At 40.6% G+C, this 15,086-nt stretch overlaps 1 protein-coding gene across 2 annotated transcripts in view; it reads right to left on the bottom strand.

The window, feature by feature from the left end:
- Positions 1-15,086, bottom strand: part of Nup93 (nucleoporin 93) — a 94,718-nt gene that overhangs the window by 46,511 nt on the left and 33,121 nt on the right. Inside the window, exon 1 of one of the 2 annotated variants that reach the window (XM_076915652.1) lies at positions 935-1,001. The exons of the other annotated variant lie outside the window; for it this stretch is intronic. The gene's annotated coding sequence lies outside the window, so the exon portion shown is untranslated. Of the gene's footprint in view, positions 1-934; positions 1,002-15,086 lie in introns of those variants that run through there. 2 annotated transcript variants of the gene reach the window in all.

Here is a 15,086-nt window from a genome sequence, read left to right as displayed (position 1 = left end):
CAGAAACACATTCTTGAGATTAAAAGATATATATAATGTTTTTTATTTTATCATTTTTTAAGGCATGACAATGAATTGATTTAATGTTGAACTAAAACCAGTTATTTCTGATATTAATCAAGCTACTAAGTATTATAGAAAACATTATTATCTTGTTATTCTCCAAATACTATTTATATGACTTAGGAAGTTTTTATTTTACTTATAAAAATCACAAAAATCTGAAATATGTGTACAATATATGTAAAAGACCTATACATTTCTCAGTTGGAATTTAAAAAATTAAAAATACTTTCTTAATTTAAATTGCCAATAACTGATAATTATTAAGAATTTATGTTAGCTACTAATATTTAATTTTTCTTATTTAAAATCTTATACTAAATCATTCCCTGTGAGACAATTCCAATCTCTAACAGCAATTTTTTTCCTTACACATAACCCAAGTTATGGGATTCTATGAACACACACACACACACACACACCCCTAAATTCTAAAGAAGGAACTGGTTTTATCAAAAAAAAAAAAAAAAAAAAAAAAAAAAGAAAGAAATTCTAAGTTCATATTTCACATCATACATAAATTGTGCGGTTCACCTAGCTCTTTTAAAAAATATCTTGAAGTCACACTATTTGCTACTTAAAGATGAAATCCAAAAAAATAAAAATAAACCAATTCTTTAAATCTTCAGGCAGATCTTTGCCCCACCCAAACCATTTTTTTGTTTTTAAGCAAAACATTAAAATGGTAAGGCACAAATCTGTGTGATTCTCAGAAGAATTGAATACTTTTCTACCAAATAGTTAAGCACTACCAAATTTACCTCAAAATCCCACACAAACCAAGACCTTACCTTTCAAAGATACTGCAGTGTCTGTCACTCGAACACTAGGGCGCATTTATCTTATTTCTTTATGAGAAAAAAAATCCTACCTGACGCTCTCAAAAAATGCAAGGAGTTGCAGCCGGCGATCTGTCAGTCACTAGAGCTCTCCCTGCCCTTCTAGTGGGCGAGTGCTGCCGGCTCCAGTGCTCCAGGCTTCCCACCCTAAACTGCCTGGATTGAAAAGTCCAATGGGAGGAGGAAGAGAGTGAGAGGAGAGAGAGAGAGAGAGAGAGAGAGAGAGAGAGAGAGAGAGAGAGAGAGAGAGAGAGAGAGAGAGAGAGGAAAAATCCAAGCTCTCTGCAAGTGCTAACATGACTAAAGCACTGGAGTCCAATTAGACAATGAGACTGTCGCATCCTCTTACATGGGGTGCATGGCAGCCCCTGCACAGAGACTGCTGTCAGAAGTGCTGTACACAAAATCAGAAAAGTCAGCTATCAGTTTGCAAGCGCAAACTGATGGGAGTAACAGTTTATAGGTTACAGAAGGGTATTTTATTGTTAACGGACTGTACCAAGTTAAGACTAAAGAGGGGGAGAGACAACATGTAGGCAAGGAATGCTAGGATACTTTTTCCTTCAACCCAAGCCACTCCAATTCCTCGGATGTGAATTTCTGATGATTTCCGACATCTTGCATGGCTAATAATCACTTCTCTGTCATGTTCAGTTAAAGTGGTAAGTGCATTTGCTGCATTGTGAGGCAGTGCTGTGGACACAGATTGCTACACTAGTTGTGCAAAGCTGGTCCCTTAACTGAGCAGCAGAAATCTGCACATGTCATGATGCTAAAATAAATGGTAGTTAAAAGACTTTATACAGCAGCAGGCAGATTCTGCTATTTTAGTCTACAGAATATGTAGCTCCAACGTGCAGGATTATCTCAGACACCATGCCCTTGTCAACTGCACTGCCCTTCAGAGAACAGTAAATTCACCATCTTAAATGCTTGGTCTCTTAGTAGTTAAAAGATTTTGATACTAAATAACTACTCGGGTTAATTATATCTTTGAACAGAACAGAGGTTATTTGCATTTCAGGAATATACAGCCAATGAAACTGTCAGTGACACAGGAAAATGCAGGCCTTTTATTAACATATGCTCAGCTCAACTGTCACTTCTTAGTACAACATTTCGGGGAAAACATATGATGTATATGTAATGAATGTTCCCATTCTGCTGCAACAATTTTTAAGGTGCTTGTCAGAAAGGGGTACTTTTTTTCTCCGTATGTTTAACATATATTCTGAAAATTAAAGATCAAGATACTAATGCTTTTCATTGTAACAAAAGAAAACTCAATTCAGCAAATAAGTGTGTAATTACAAGAATGTTTTTATAAAATAGCAAAGATGAACCCGCACCAAGATGGTTAGTCAAATCAGTTAATGAGAGAGCACACACTAGAAAGAAAAACCAAAAGACCATTCCCTCTTCATCAGAGAACCTGCGAGTGTAATCTGTTGGCTGCAAACCCACACCTACACTTACAGAACCTGAGCGATATAGGATACATGCCAATTTCATAATGCACTTTTACATAAATATTAATTTGGCCACTTAGGATCCAGAGTTTGGGTACTTAAGGTTGTTTATTCATCATTTGTATTTTAGAAACAGAGAACCAAGTCATAGACTTTGGTGCAAAAAAAAAAAGAAACCCTATTAATATAATTCATATATTTCTTACATCAAAATTTCTGTCAATTAAATACCCAGAATTGAGATGATTCTGCCTTTTCTACCTCATAAAAACAACTTAAAGCCCTCACCAAAAGGAATGAACACAGGAACACACTACAACTGGTGTCAGAACACGAAGTCAAACAAGGAAAGAACTTTGATACTGCCACAGAAAGAAGCCCAGGAATGCCCGTCTTTGACTGTGACAGCAGCAAATACCTAACTCAGGTGCATGTTGCTAACAAGAGCTATAAAGCTGAAAAGCTTTCTGATTTTTTGATCCTAACTTAAAATTAACTGCACCAACAGTGCTATTCAGTGCCACAGCAGATGTCACAATAGTTGTTACTGACATTCAACAATTCAAGTTTTTGTTCCAGACCCAAAACAAGGTACCACCAACAGATCAGAACTGTACAAGGAGGAAGACAGGAGCATGTGTTGGAGGTGGCTTTGAAATTAACCAGGCTCAGCTTAGGCTCCAATTACTGAACAAAAGACAATCAATCCTGGGGGACTTCTCTCTGAACCAGGAAAAAAGCAAACTCATTTGTCTTTTATCAAATAAATGCTGTATTGAGTAGAACAAACATGCAGCAATAAGGGTTCTATCTGGAAATGGAAGGGGCAAGAAAAAAGATCCCAAATATCCAAGTGTGGTAAAAGTCAAAATTCCCCACTGATACAGAATCTGATGGTCACATGGGGAAGTGAGATGACACTCTTCATTTACTTAAAAAAAAGATCTCACTGCACTGAGTCTGTAAGGCCTTTTTACTCTTTATTAATTCCCACCCCTAAAATTAAGAGGATATTTCTTTGTATCAAAATAAATTCTAAACCAGGTCAGAGCTTTTTCCCCTCAATCCATGAAATTTTTTAAGGAAACCAGGCAGGAAGCTTGGCTCGGGACTGCAGAACACTTTGGCAGAAAAGGCCTCCAAGGCAGAATAGACAGAGGTGTAGCTAATTTGCCTTCAGACTAAATGCCTGAATGTGGAGATCAGAAAAACACTGGGAAGGTGCCACTTACAAAAAAAGAAGGATCTCTACGTGTGTCACTAGCCAAACACAAACCAACCCATTTTTTGAAATTTATTTTATGTATGGGAACACTGTTGCTTTCTTCAGACACACCGGAAGAAGGCATCAGATCCCATTACAGATGGTTGTGAGCCACCATGTGGTTGCTGGGAATTGAACTCGGGAACTCTGGAAGACCAGTCAGTGCTCTTAACTGCTGAGCCATCTCTCCAGCCCCCAACCCACTCTTAAATGTCTAAGAGATCATCGAATTTTAAAGTTAGTCCTAGACACTAAAAATAAGCAAAACTGAGAATGTTGATTCATACTTACAATCCCAGCACTGGGAGGCAGAAGTATAAGGATTTCAAATCCAAAAGACAGCCTGAGATGTGTGTGTGTGTGTGTGTGTGTGTGTGCGTGCGTGCATACACTCAAAGCCAGTTTAAGCTACATAGCAACCTTATCTTAGGGGTGGGGGAGATGTCATTAAGAGCCCTCCCTTAATGCGCTTCCAGAATACCCACATCAGGCAGCTCACAACAGTCTGTAACTCCACCCCAAGTGATCTGACACACTCTCACCTTCATGGGCACCTGCATTCATGTGATGAACATAAAGCTATACAGGCACACAAACATACGTACATTTAGAAATCAATAAATCTTTTTAAAATGACTATCTCTAGCAAGTAAATGAAGAAAAGGGGAAACATATTATTAAGAATATGTCAATAATTGTTAACATTAGATAATATAAATGATAAGATCGTAGAACAGAAAAGAAAGCCACTGAAATTCTATAGTTCATACAGAAGTGTAAGCATCGCCAGATAAAATCATATTCATGTAAACAAGTGAAGAAGTTCTACAAGTACAATGACCACATGCAGATTACCCAAAACTGGGTGGACTCTGTTTTGCCAGATTCACTGGGCTGCTGGGAAGATCAAGCAGTATTGCTAGTGGGTACATCCTATTTTGATTTTTATGGCAGGTCTCCCTCATCATGTAGCCTAAGCCGACCATAAGCACTGTCTTCCTACCTCAAGTTTCTGGGTAGCTGAGATTACAATAAGGTAATTTCTTTCTCCTTTATTTCTTCTTCATATTTACCTGCTCTCAGACTTATAGCACCTGCTGCCTACATTCCACTGCTTGGCAGGCATTTCATCTATAACACTACACATTCATGCCTGGACACATGTTCAGGCCAGAAGAATCACTTAGCACATCACTTCTAAGTTCCCCTTCCTGGCTTTCGTATGACTCTATTCTCCTCCTCTCTAACTTTCTGCAAGCTGAACCCATTTTATCTCTCAAAGCCCATTCAGGTCCCAATTACCCCACAGAATCTTCTCCAGCCTTCCCAGAACTCGCCGTTGCCTCTTCCACCTCAAACTCCCAGGGCATTCAGAATTTCACAGCACTCCCATTCAGCTTGTAGCTGGATCCTGTTGTAGCACCATTAAAGTCCTGACTCTCTAGATGGAAGACAGGAAGGTGGCTCTGGAAGGCAGTGCCTAGAACTTAAATTTACTCTAATTCTCTTTGGTGGCTACCATATGGTGTTAATAGTACGCAACAAAACCACTCCTGTACACTATCTCACCTAAGTAGAAGATGCAGATGATTGTTGAAAAGGAAAGCAAATATTATTGATTGTTGTTGACTCTTTCAAAATTCTTCAGCTTCCTGAGACAATTCCCAGCCCTGGGTGATGAGGCAGATGCTGAGATGGTTCTCAGCCAACATGCAGAAAGGCACCAAACAAACCCTTCCTGTGACTAAGCATCGTTCCCAGCAGAATTCAGTTCCCAGAGTCAGCAACCCTCACAGAGCCAAGGAGGTTTGGGAGAAACGAGAAGGCTCTCAACCAACAACAATGGTAAAGCAATCACAGCTCCTCTGCCCTTACAGATCTGCTGAAAACCAACAAAGAATCCACAGTCATGGCACACATTTTATCCAGAACACTGCATGAGGAACACTTCTAGATAGAAGCAGTTGGTTTAAAAGACAACTTGTTTATGTCTTTACCTTGTAGTAAAACAAGTCAAGGTTCATTGTCTCTTGTTTGTATTCAGCCATTTGGACCAGGGGCCAAAACATATGAAAAGAAAACACAAACACACCCTGCCTGGAGAAGGGGGTCTTCTGCCACCTGGAAGAAAGGTTCTTCCTGTCTTCTGTGGCAAGTATATGCCACAGTGGGATGGGGTGTTAGAATGAGCTATGGTATGGTATATGATGTGATACATAATATATATTCATACATACATAAAATATATTCACACACTAGGTGGGAGGAATTTGAGCTATTCCCTGGTAAAGGCAGTAATCAATGTGCTTAAAACAGGATGAGGAAATATCCTCCACAAATACTCCTTCGGATAATCCACTGCAGTTTGTGACAGACTCACTGCATAGTCCAAACTGCCCTCAAACTGGTGATCCTCCTGCCTCTTAGGTACTGGGATTGTAGACATTATTGCAGCTTCAAGGAGTTTCCTGATTTTGAGAAACGAAAACTAAGAACTCTGCTTGTCATCCATCTGTCTTGTCTCTCTTTTTGTCTACTGCCTCTGTCTCTCTCCACTCTAACACTAACAGACTTCATGACTGTGAGAGATGGAACAAGCCAGGCAGTGGTGGCACACACCTTTAATCACAGCACAGCACTTGGAAGGGGAGGCAGGTGAATGGGCCTCTCAGTTTGAGGTCAGTCTGGTCTACAAAGCAAATTCTAGGACAGCCAAAGGGTATACAAAGAAACTCTATCTTGAAAAAACAAAAATAAAACAATATATACAAAAAAAAAACCTCAAAAACAAACAAAAAGGATGTGTGTGGAACAATAAAAGGTAATGAAATAAATAAAATTATATTAAGACTCATGAAATAGATAACTATAAAATTTTTGAGAATACTCATTTCCTTTGTGGAACACATTAAGGAAATGAAGTGCAGAAAAACTAATGAAAGTTCAAGCCGGGGTCCTGCAATCACCCAGCCTGGGTTCTGACTTTAGCCCAAGACTTCTCTTTGCTGAGCTCACTGCCCAGGAACAGGGCAACTGAGAGAAACTACTAGGCACATGCCTAAGCCCCAGGCTTGTTTCAGGGAATATGACATTACCACATGGGGGATAATAGTGATTTCAAAAGACCAGCCTCTAGCTTTCTAATTCTGGTTACCAATGTACTTTACACAACAAATGTATTTCTTACCAGGTTGACTGCAAACAGAATCCTCTTAAAATCCATTTTTATTTTTTGGGTTTTTTTTTTTTTTTTTTTTTTTTTTTTTGGTTTTTTGAGACAGGGTTTCTCTGTGTAGCCTTGGCTGTCCTGGAACTCACTCTGTAGACCAGGCTGGCCTCGAACTCAGAAATCCGCCTGCCTCTGCCTCCCAAGTGCTGGCATTAAAGGCGTGAGCCACCACCGCCCGGCTTAAAATCCATTTTGAATTTAGTAGGGAAGCTGTTATGTGAACAAATACCAAAATTTGTCCCTATAAATCCACATATTCAGGGTGTAGATTTGCTTATGAATGTAGGGCAGAGCATGTTACTTAGAGAGAAGATGGATCTTAATTTCTACATAAGCTGTTTGCTCCACATATTTTTTTATTTATTATTTCTACTTTTTGATTACTAGTTAAAAACAAAGGACTATTTCGCAGAGCATGGTGGCACACACCTTTAGTCCCAGCCCTTGGGAGGCAGAGGTAGTTTGAGTTCCAAGCCAGCGAAATATACACAGTGGGATGCTGTCTGAAAAACAAATACATAAGAACATGCAAAGAACTCTTTAATGAAAGAACAGAATTACTACATTTACCCAGTCCTCAACAATTTTAAAATGTGACAGAAACTATTTATTTCATTTTTAGGTCAGAATTTCATATTTATTCACTCAAATACACATTCTTTTTAAAAAATTTTTATTGGATATTTTATTTACATTTCAGATGTGATCCCCTTTCCCATTCTCCTTCACCCAGGAGCTCCCCTAACTCAACCCCCCTCCTGTTTCTATGAGGATGTGCCCCCACCCACTTGCCCACTCCCACCTCTCCACCCATGAATTCTCCCACACTCGGTGTCCAGCCTTCATGGGACCAAGAATCTCCTCTCCCACCTATGCCTAACAAGGCCATCCTCCTGTACATATACAGCTGGAGCCATGGGTCCCTTCCTATGTGCTCCCAGGCTGGTGGTTTAGACCTTGGGAGCTCTGGTTGGTTGGTATCAAATACACATTCTTAATATTTTGTCTCAACCAGTGAGAAGACTCAATGGGTAAAAGCACTTGTTGCCAAGACATGAGCTCCATCCCCAGAATCCAAAGTAGAAAGAGAAAATGTTTCAAGCCACATGTGCACTGTGACACATATATGCATACCAGAGAGAGAGAGAGAGAACATATAACTATTTCTATTCTAAATGTCTATTATAAAACTTAATGTCATTCCTAAAGCCTTTGGAATGGACCAAGATATGATAAAATTATGTTCAAGAATATAAATCTTAAGAAAATAATCAGAAACTGGGCCTGGTGGCATGTGCCTTTGATCCCAGATCTTGGAAGACAGAGGCAGGCTCATCTCTGAGTTCTAGGCCAGCCAGGGCTGTACAGAGAAACTTTGTCTCAAAACAGAAAGGGGGGAGTGAGGAGAAAGAGAGAGAGAGAGAGAGAGAGAGAGAGAGAGAAGGAGAAGAAGAAGAAGAAGGAGGAAGAGGAGGAGGAGGAGGAGGAGGAGGAGGAGGAGGAGGAGGAGGAGGAGGAGGAGGAGGAGGAGGAGGAGGAGGAAAAGACCAGAATAAAAACTGCTGCTGGGAAGAAGAGCAGCTCTAGATAAAGGATGGAAGAAGCACCCTGGCCTGTCCTCACCTAGCACTGTAGGGCGACCTGTCTAGTCCAAGAAGCTTGCTTATGCCACCTTATAAAATACTGACAGGTTCTCATCTCTAAATTAGGGACTCGGATCTGCAATTCTAAACCTTTTTTAAATACACTGATTTGGAAGCTGTTTTCCCCACACCATTCTCTCCACCAGCTTAAAACCATGACAAGTGGTTTTAGAAACAGGTGCCTTTTTATCAACATGCTTCTTCACACCAGTCCACAACCAAGAAGACCAAATATCTCCAGGTGTCACTTCACACCCCTTTTGAGTTATTGGGCATTTCAAATAGCCAAATCCTGTTACAGAGTCTAGAACACTGAAAATGTAACAAGCGTGGGGACTTCCCATCCACTTCACAGGACGTGTGCTTCAGTAAGTCTCTGGGTGGTAAAGGGTAGAAGGCTCTTAGCTGGAAGTTCTTTAAGTGTCTATGTAACTGTGAACACCACACTGTATACTCACAATCTCTCAGACTGAGGTACTCCTTAGCAAATTATTAAAATTTAATCTGTTTAAATATCTCATTAAAGGTACCCACATATGATCTCTGAAATCAAGTGACAGAGATGTTTCCTGAAACACATGCTGAAGTTGGAGCCCCAAAGCAAACGTGGTCTATGTAACTACACACAAGCCATTTGCTCTGTGCCTCAGTTCCCTTGTCTGTAAAGTGGTATCTTCCCACTACCCCCAGACCTATATGAAGGACAATACATATACCTTCAAATGCTTCAAAGTAAAGAGAAGTCAATTAAAATGATTTCTAAACCATAGATTGTACATCTAATACATTTTTCAAAACTGCAGTCTGACTTCAATATTTCCAGACACTGCTCCTCTGCTTGCTCTCCTGGCATCTGTTGTCAGTATCAGCTAAGGAAATGTAAAACCTAATGACATTAACAGTAAACCCAAGATCTCCAGTGCTCACTGAATTGAGGTGGGGGTGGAAAGGCAAACAGAATGAGAAAAGGAGGCTGGGAAAAAGGCAGAGAGAAGCAAGTTAATGAATAAAAACAAGTCCATCTTTCATCTCTTCTGGCTCCTACTGATGGCAGACGGTGTATTTAATCTGCTGAGAGACCATATTTAAGGCTTCCTTTTGGCATAGTCCACCCATGAATTATTAATGCTTGCAGAAGCAATAGCGCATCCGCTCACAGCATCAGAGAGGACAATAATGATGAACCAAAATGGGATTATTAAGCCCACACCCTTTCTCTATGTCTCCCTCTCCCTTCCATTTCCCTTTATATGACTGTTTTTAGGTAGTATATTTTGAGCTAAGCTTCAATTTATATTCAATATTCCCCTAACAAAAAAATCATAATTGATAAATCTTAAGTCATAACAGCACAGTTTCTTGACCACTGTGTCCTTGATGATACACAACTAAAAAACAATGATGGTTCTAAAAAGGAATAGGTGGCTGCAACTATAATCTCAACACTTGGGTGTGGAGGCAGGAAGACCAATAGTTCTAGGCTAGCCGTGGCAACACAGTAACTTTGAGACCTGTTTGGCTTACTTGGGGCCCTGTTTCAAACAAAACAACAACAACAACAACAACAAAAAACAACCCAATTACACAACAGTAACAACAACAGAAAAAACAAAAAAGCAACCACATAGAACCCACCACAAATGATTATCTTCTGTGGACTCAAGAATTTTTAAAGATAAACAGCTTTGTGGGTTGGTGTTAAAAATTGAGTAGAAAAATCTTTTCTGGGGTTATTCACAGGTAGACTAAACCCAAAAGGCAGAAGAACATCTAAAAATGAGGGGGTTAGTTGCACTAGACTTTTGTGTTCACACAACCCAGTTGGTTCAAACAAGAACACTTACACACATGGTGCAGGCCTCATCCCAGGGCTAATCACTCTGAAGGCTGGACATGCCTATTTCTAAGAAGTCCTAAAGTGATATAAATGCTACTGTTCTGGGTACCACACTTTAACCACTAACCAACCAAAAGCCTGCTCCTAATTGCCAAATATGCACAGGGCAGGAGAGTCATACAGAAGGGAATTAAAGCCAAGATCATGTAGAAAGCTAATACAACAGAGTTGAACCACATGGCCCACCCCTTCCAGTCTACAATATATCCAGTGTTCTAGTAACCTCCTCCAGAAAAATCAGAAGACATGGGAACATGCAAAGTTAAGAACTGGGGTGCATGAAGCCAAAGGTAGATTAATTTACAACTTTGTTCCCGAGAACAGTCTTGTTTCCTCTGCTCCTCCCCATCCTTTCTTCTACTTTGTGGTCTGCTTTTACATGTAATTAGTTCATCCCTTAAAATGAATAGTTCTAACAGTATCACTCCAAACCTCTATTTGTAACAGAAAACTCTTATAGATCTTCAACATGATCTGAGTTAGACACTAAAAATCAAGACTAGAAAATTAGCAGAGGATTTAGGCAGAAGCCAAGAAAGAAAGTAGAGAAATACATACAGGATACTTATTAAAAGAACAGAACATGCCTGTAATCTCAGCACTTTGGGAGGCTATGACAATAGGATCCTGGGTCCTATCTTAGAAAACAACAGGAAAAGTGAAAAGAATAAAATATAGTTAAGTGCTGGCTAAGCTAAATTCCAACTTTTAAAATAAGGATGCAAATGCAAAATAAAATAAAGACTACTATTGAGAGAGCAGACATGGCAGTAGGCAAACAAAATGGTCCAGGTGGGGACAGCAAGGTCAGAACTCCAAGGGGCACTTGCCACCAGTTCCACAGGCCAGCTCACTCCAACCCCTGATGCGTCAGTCAGCTGTGGCAGGTGCACACTGCAGGGCTAAGGAAGCCCTGGGAACAGCAGACCTTTCTCAGCAGATACTCAGACAGAAAGAACTGACCATATTCAATGTTCTCCTCCTCACTTTTGCCCCAGGCACTCTGAGAGTCTGGTCTTGTACATTTCCATTAGCAGTGGCAGCATCTGTTGACAGCCTGTCTGAAAATTCTGAGGCAAGGAGAGAAGGTGGTAGAGTAGAGAGAAGGATACAAAGGACAGATGGGAGGAAGAAAAGGCTCGAGTATAAAACAAAGGGGGAAAGGCAAAAACAAAATACTTTCTTCTCATCTGCCCTGAACCTTGACATTCTGGTCCACCTAAAGTTCCAAGCTTATTCTTGTATGCCACTTTGCATTTTAGTGTCTTAGGGTTTCTACTGATGCAGTGGAGGGGGAAGAAAGGGTCACTGGCTTAAATGTCCACAACACTGTTCATCATCAAAGGAAGTCAGAGCAGGAACTCAACCAAGGCAGGAACCTGGAGGCAAGAGCTGATGTAAAGGCCATGGAGGGGGGCTGCTTACTGGCTTGCCCCCCATGGTTTGCTTAGCCTGTTTTCTTAATAGAACCCAGGACAACCAGCACAGGTACAGCACCACCCACAATGGGCAGGGTCTTCCCCATCAATCACTAAGAAAATGCCTTTCAACTGAATCTTATGGAGGTATTTTCTCAATTGAGGTTCCCTCCTTTCAGCTAACACTAGTTTATGTGTAGGTTGATGTAAGACTAGCCAGCACACTTAGCATCAAGGACTGATTCATGTAATCTAAATGTAGCTGATGGGCTCTAGTGTGACAAATGTCAAAACATGTCAAGCCCTTCACACAGCAATGAGCTGTGTCAGCAGCAACAACAAACACCAGTGTGTTTGTTCCAAAGTATTCCTTAGGAAGAAAAAGTGAAGCTCACCATTATTCACTGTAAAGCCGTGGAGCCTTAAGTACAAGTTACTTTTCTAAGTAGTACCTTACACCTCCTTATACACCAGATGGTTGACCCCAAATCTTTTGCATAGAAAAAAGTAAATAGAAATATAACTTCAAATAAAACAGACAAGATATCCAGGAAGAAACATATAATGAAACAACATTTTAAAAGCCACCAATAAAAAAACTAGTATAGCATGCTGAGAAACACTTGTAAGCTCAGTGTCCAGGAGGCCGAAGCAGGAGGCTTGTGAGTATAAGGCTAGTCTCAGCTAGAAAGACTCTGTCTCACAATATCAACAAGTAACAACAAGAGACAAAAACCAAAACAACAACCCCCGCCCCCCCACAAAAACCCAAAAACAACCACACACATGCGACATGTGCAAACAAACATACAACAAAACCAACTCAGTCATGGTGGCCCACACTTGTAATGCCAGCATTTGGAAGGTAGACATGGGAGGAACAACAGTATAAGTTTATCCTCAGCTACCTAGATAAATTGAAGGCCAGCCTGGACTACATGGGACCATCTTTTAAAAACAAAACAACCAAGCCTGCCAAATGTGAGAAAGAACAAGCTCAGTGTCTGTAGACAACAACAGCATGGCGGTCGCTGTAGGTTCAAACCTCACATCTTACAGTAGCTACTCTCTTCTGTTGTCAATTCCTTCCACTTCTGTCTTACTTTCTTCTGCTGTTGCTGTGACAAAAAGAACTTAAGGAAGAAAGCGTTTGTTTTAGCTCAGAGTTTAAGGTAGGTATGGTGGTTTTGAAGGAGAATGGTTCTATAGGGAGAGGCACTATTTGAAAGGATTAGGAAGTGTGGTCTGGTTGGAAAAAGTGTATGGGAGTGGTCTTTGAGGTTTCTTTCTTTCTTTTTTTTTTTTTTTTTTTTTTTTTTTTTTTTTTTTGGTTTTTCGAGACGGGGTTTCTCTGTGTAGCCCTGGCTGTCCTGGAACTCACTCTGTAGACCAGGCTGGCCTCGAACTCAGAAATCCGCCTGTCTTTGCCTCCCAAGTGCTGGGATTAAAGGCGTGCACCACCACCACCACCACCACCACCACCACCACCACCACCACCACCACCACCACGGCTGCCGCCGCCCAGCAGGTCTTTGAGGTTTCAAAAAGCCTGTTCCAAGCCCAGAGTTTCACTCTCTTCCTGCTGCCTGCAGATCCAGATGTAGAACTTTCAGGTACCTCTCCAGCGCCATGCCTGCCTGAGTTCCACCTTGCTCCCCACAATGATAATGTACTAACCTCTGAGCCTGTAAGCCAGCTCCAATTAAATGTTTTTCTTTCTAAGAGTTGTCATGATCATGGTATCTCCTCACAGCAAAAGAACACTGACTAAGACAGTATAGTTCATCACAGAGAAGACAAGGGAGCAGGAGCTTGAAATAGCTAATACTATTCCATCACAATCAGAAGGCAGAGAGGAATGAATGTGTGCACATAGAAATGTTCCTGCCCACAACTAAGATAGGTCTTCCCACATACATTAACACGATCATGATAATAGCTATAGGCATGCCCAGAGGCCCTTTTCCCAGGTGTCTCTAGATCCTGTCAAGCTGACAATATTAACCATCATAATTTCTAAATAAAGGTGAGGCCAACATCATTGGATCAGCAAGTACTACAGTGAGGAATACTTGAATAATGAGCAAAGCCCACTGAAAAAGAATTACACAAATAGCAGTATTCTGATATACCACTAACAGTTCACAGAACACTCTTGACTGGTTTCTATTCCCCAAATCTTCCAAACTAGGGCAAAGGCACAGATTTTCAGAATAGCAAGAGTTCCAAATAAGATTAATAAGATGATTCAATGACTGTTCATGAAATCTATGTGTCCCTTTTCAATAATGGAATGCTTCTCAATTACAGAATAAAATAAAACACCACATGCTGTTTTATAGGCACCTAACAGTTCTGAGTAATAACAGCCATTCCAGGCCATCTCTAATGTATGCTTGATGTAATAATTCCTCCCCTTTCTTAAAAAGATGCCAATTTCTCTTTCCTGGGTTTCCTTTTTTTAAAGACTGGGTCTCACATAGCCCTGTCTGGCCTCAAGCAGCAGAGGACAATCTTGAAGTTCTGATCCTCCTCTTGAACATCTGCCTCTGGAGTGCTGGGATTATAGGTGTGCATTGCCACATCCAGTTTATGTCTTGCTGAGAATCAAACCCCCAGCGCTTCATATATGCAATGCAAACTCTCTACTGACTTAGTCATATCCCAATAGGATTTTTCACACCCCTGATATCTGGTTATCTTGTCCAAATAAACATTTTCAAATGGTAGCTGTTCCAACAAATTTATGAGACATCATGTCTGTCAAGGTAGTGTGCTAGATCCATTCCCCAGGTTAGTTTTGAATCAAGCAGGTCTCACTGTAATGGTAAATGTTAACAGTCAACATGTGCAATGTAAAATCACCTGGAGAGGCTCAGTGAGAAACTGTCCAGATTATGATGGCCTGTGGGCATGTCTGGGGTATTATCTTGATTACATTAATTGATATGGAAATGTACCCACAGTTGGTGGCTCTATGTCCTAGTAAGGATGTTTTAAGAATGGAGAACACCCTCTGAGCATTAGCATCCGTGTGTCACTTCTCTGCTCTCTAGTCTTGATTATGGTCACAAAAGGACCTGTTCTCCCACACTCCTGCTGATTTAAATTCCTTGCCAGGATGGTCTGTAACCAATTGTGAACCAAATAAACTCTTTACTCTTAGTTTTGTCAGAGTATTTGATCACAGTGTTTAAATGTGAACACTCCATGAGCCCTGGTTGCTAGACTTTCCTATTCCCTGTTGGGTATTCTCTCTTCTGT

Source organism: Arvicanthis niloticus, chromosome 18 (assembly GCF_011762505.2).
Source record: "Arvicanthis niloticus isolate mArvNil1 chromosome 18, mArvNil1.pat.X, whole genome shotgun sequence".
NCBI lineage: Eukaryota > Metazoa > Chordata > Mammalia > Rodentia > Muridae > Arvicanthis > Arvicanthis niloticus.
This window is presented reverse-complemented; position numbering and strand designations above follow the sequence as displayed.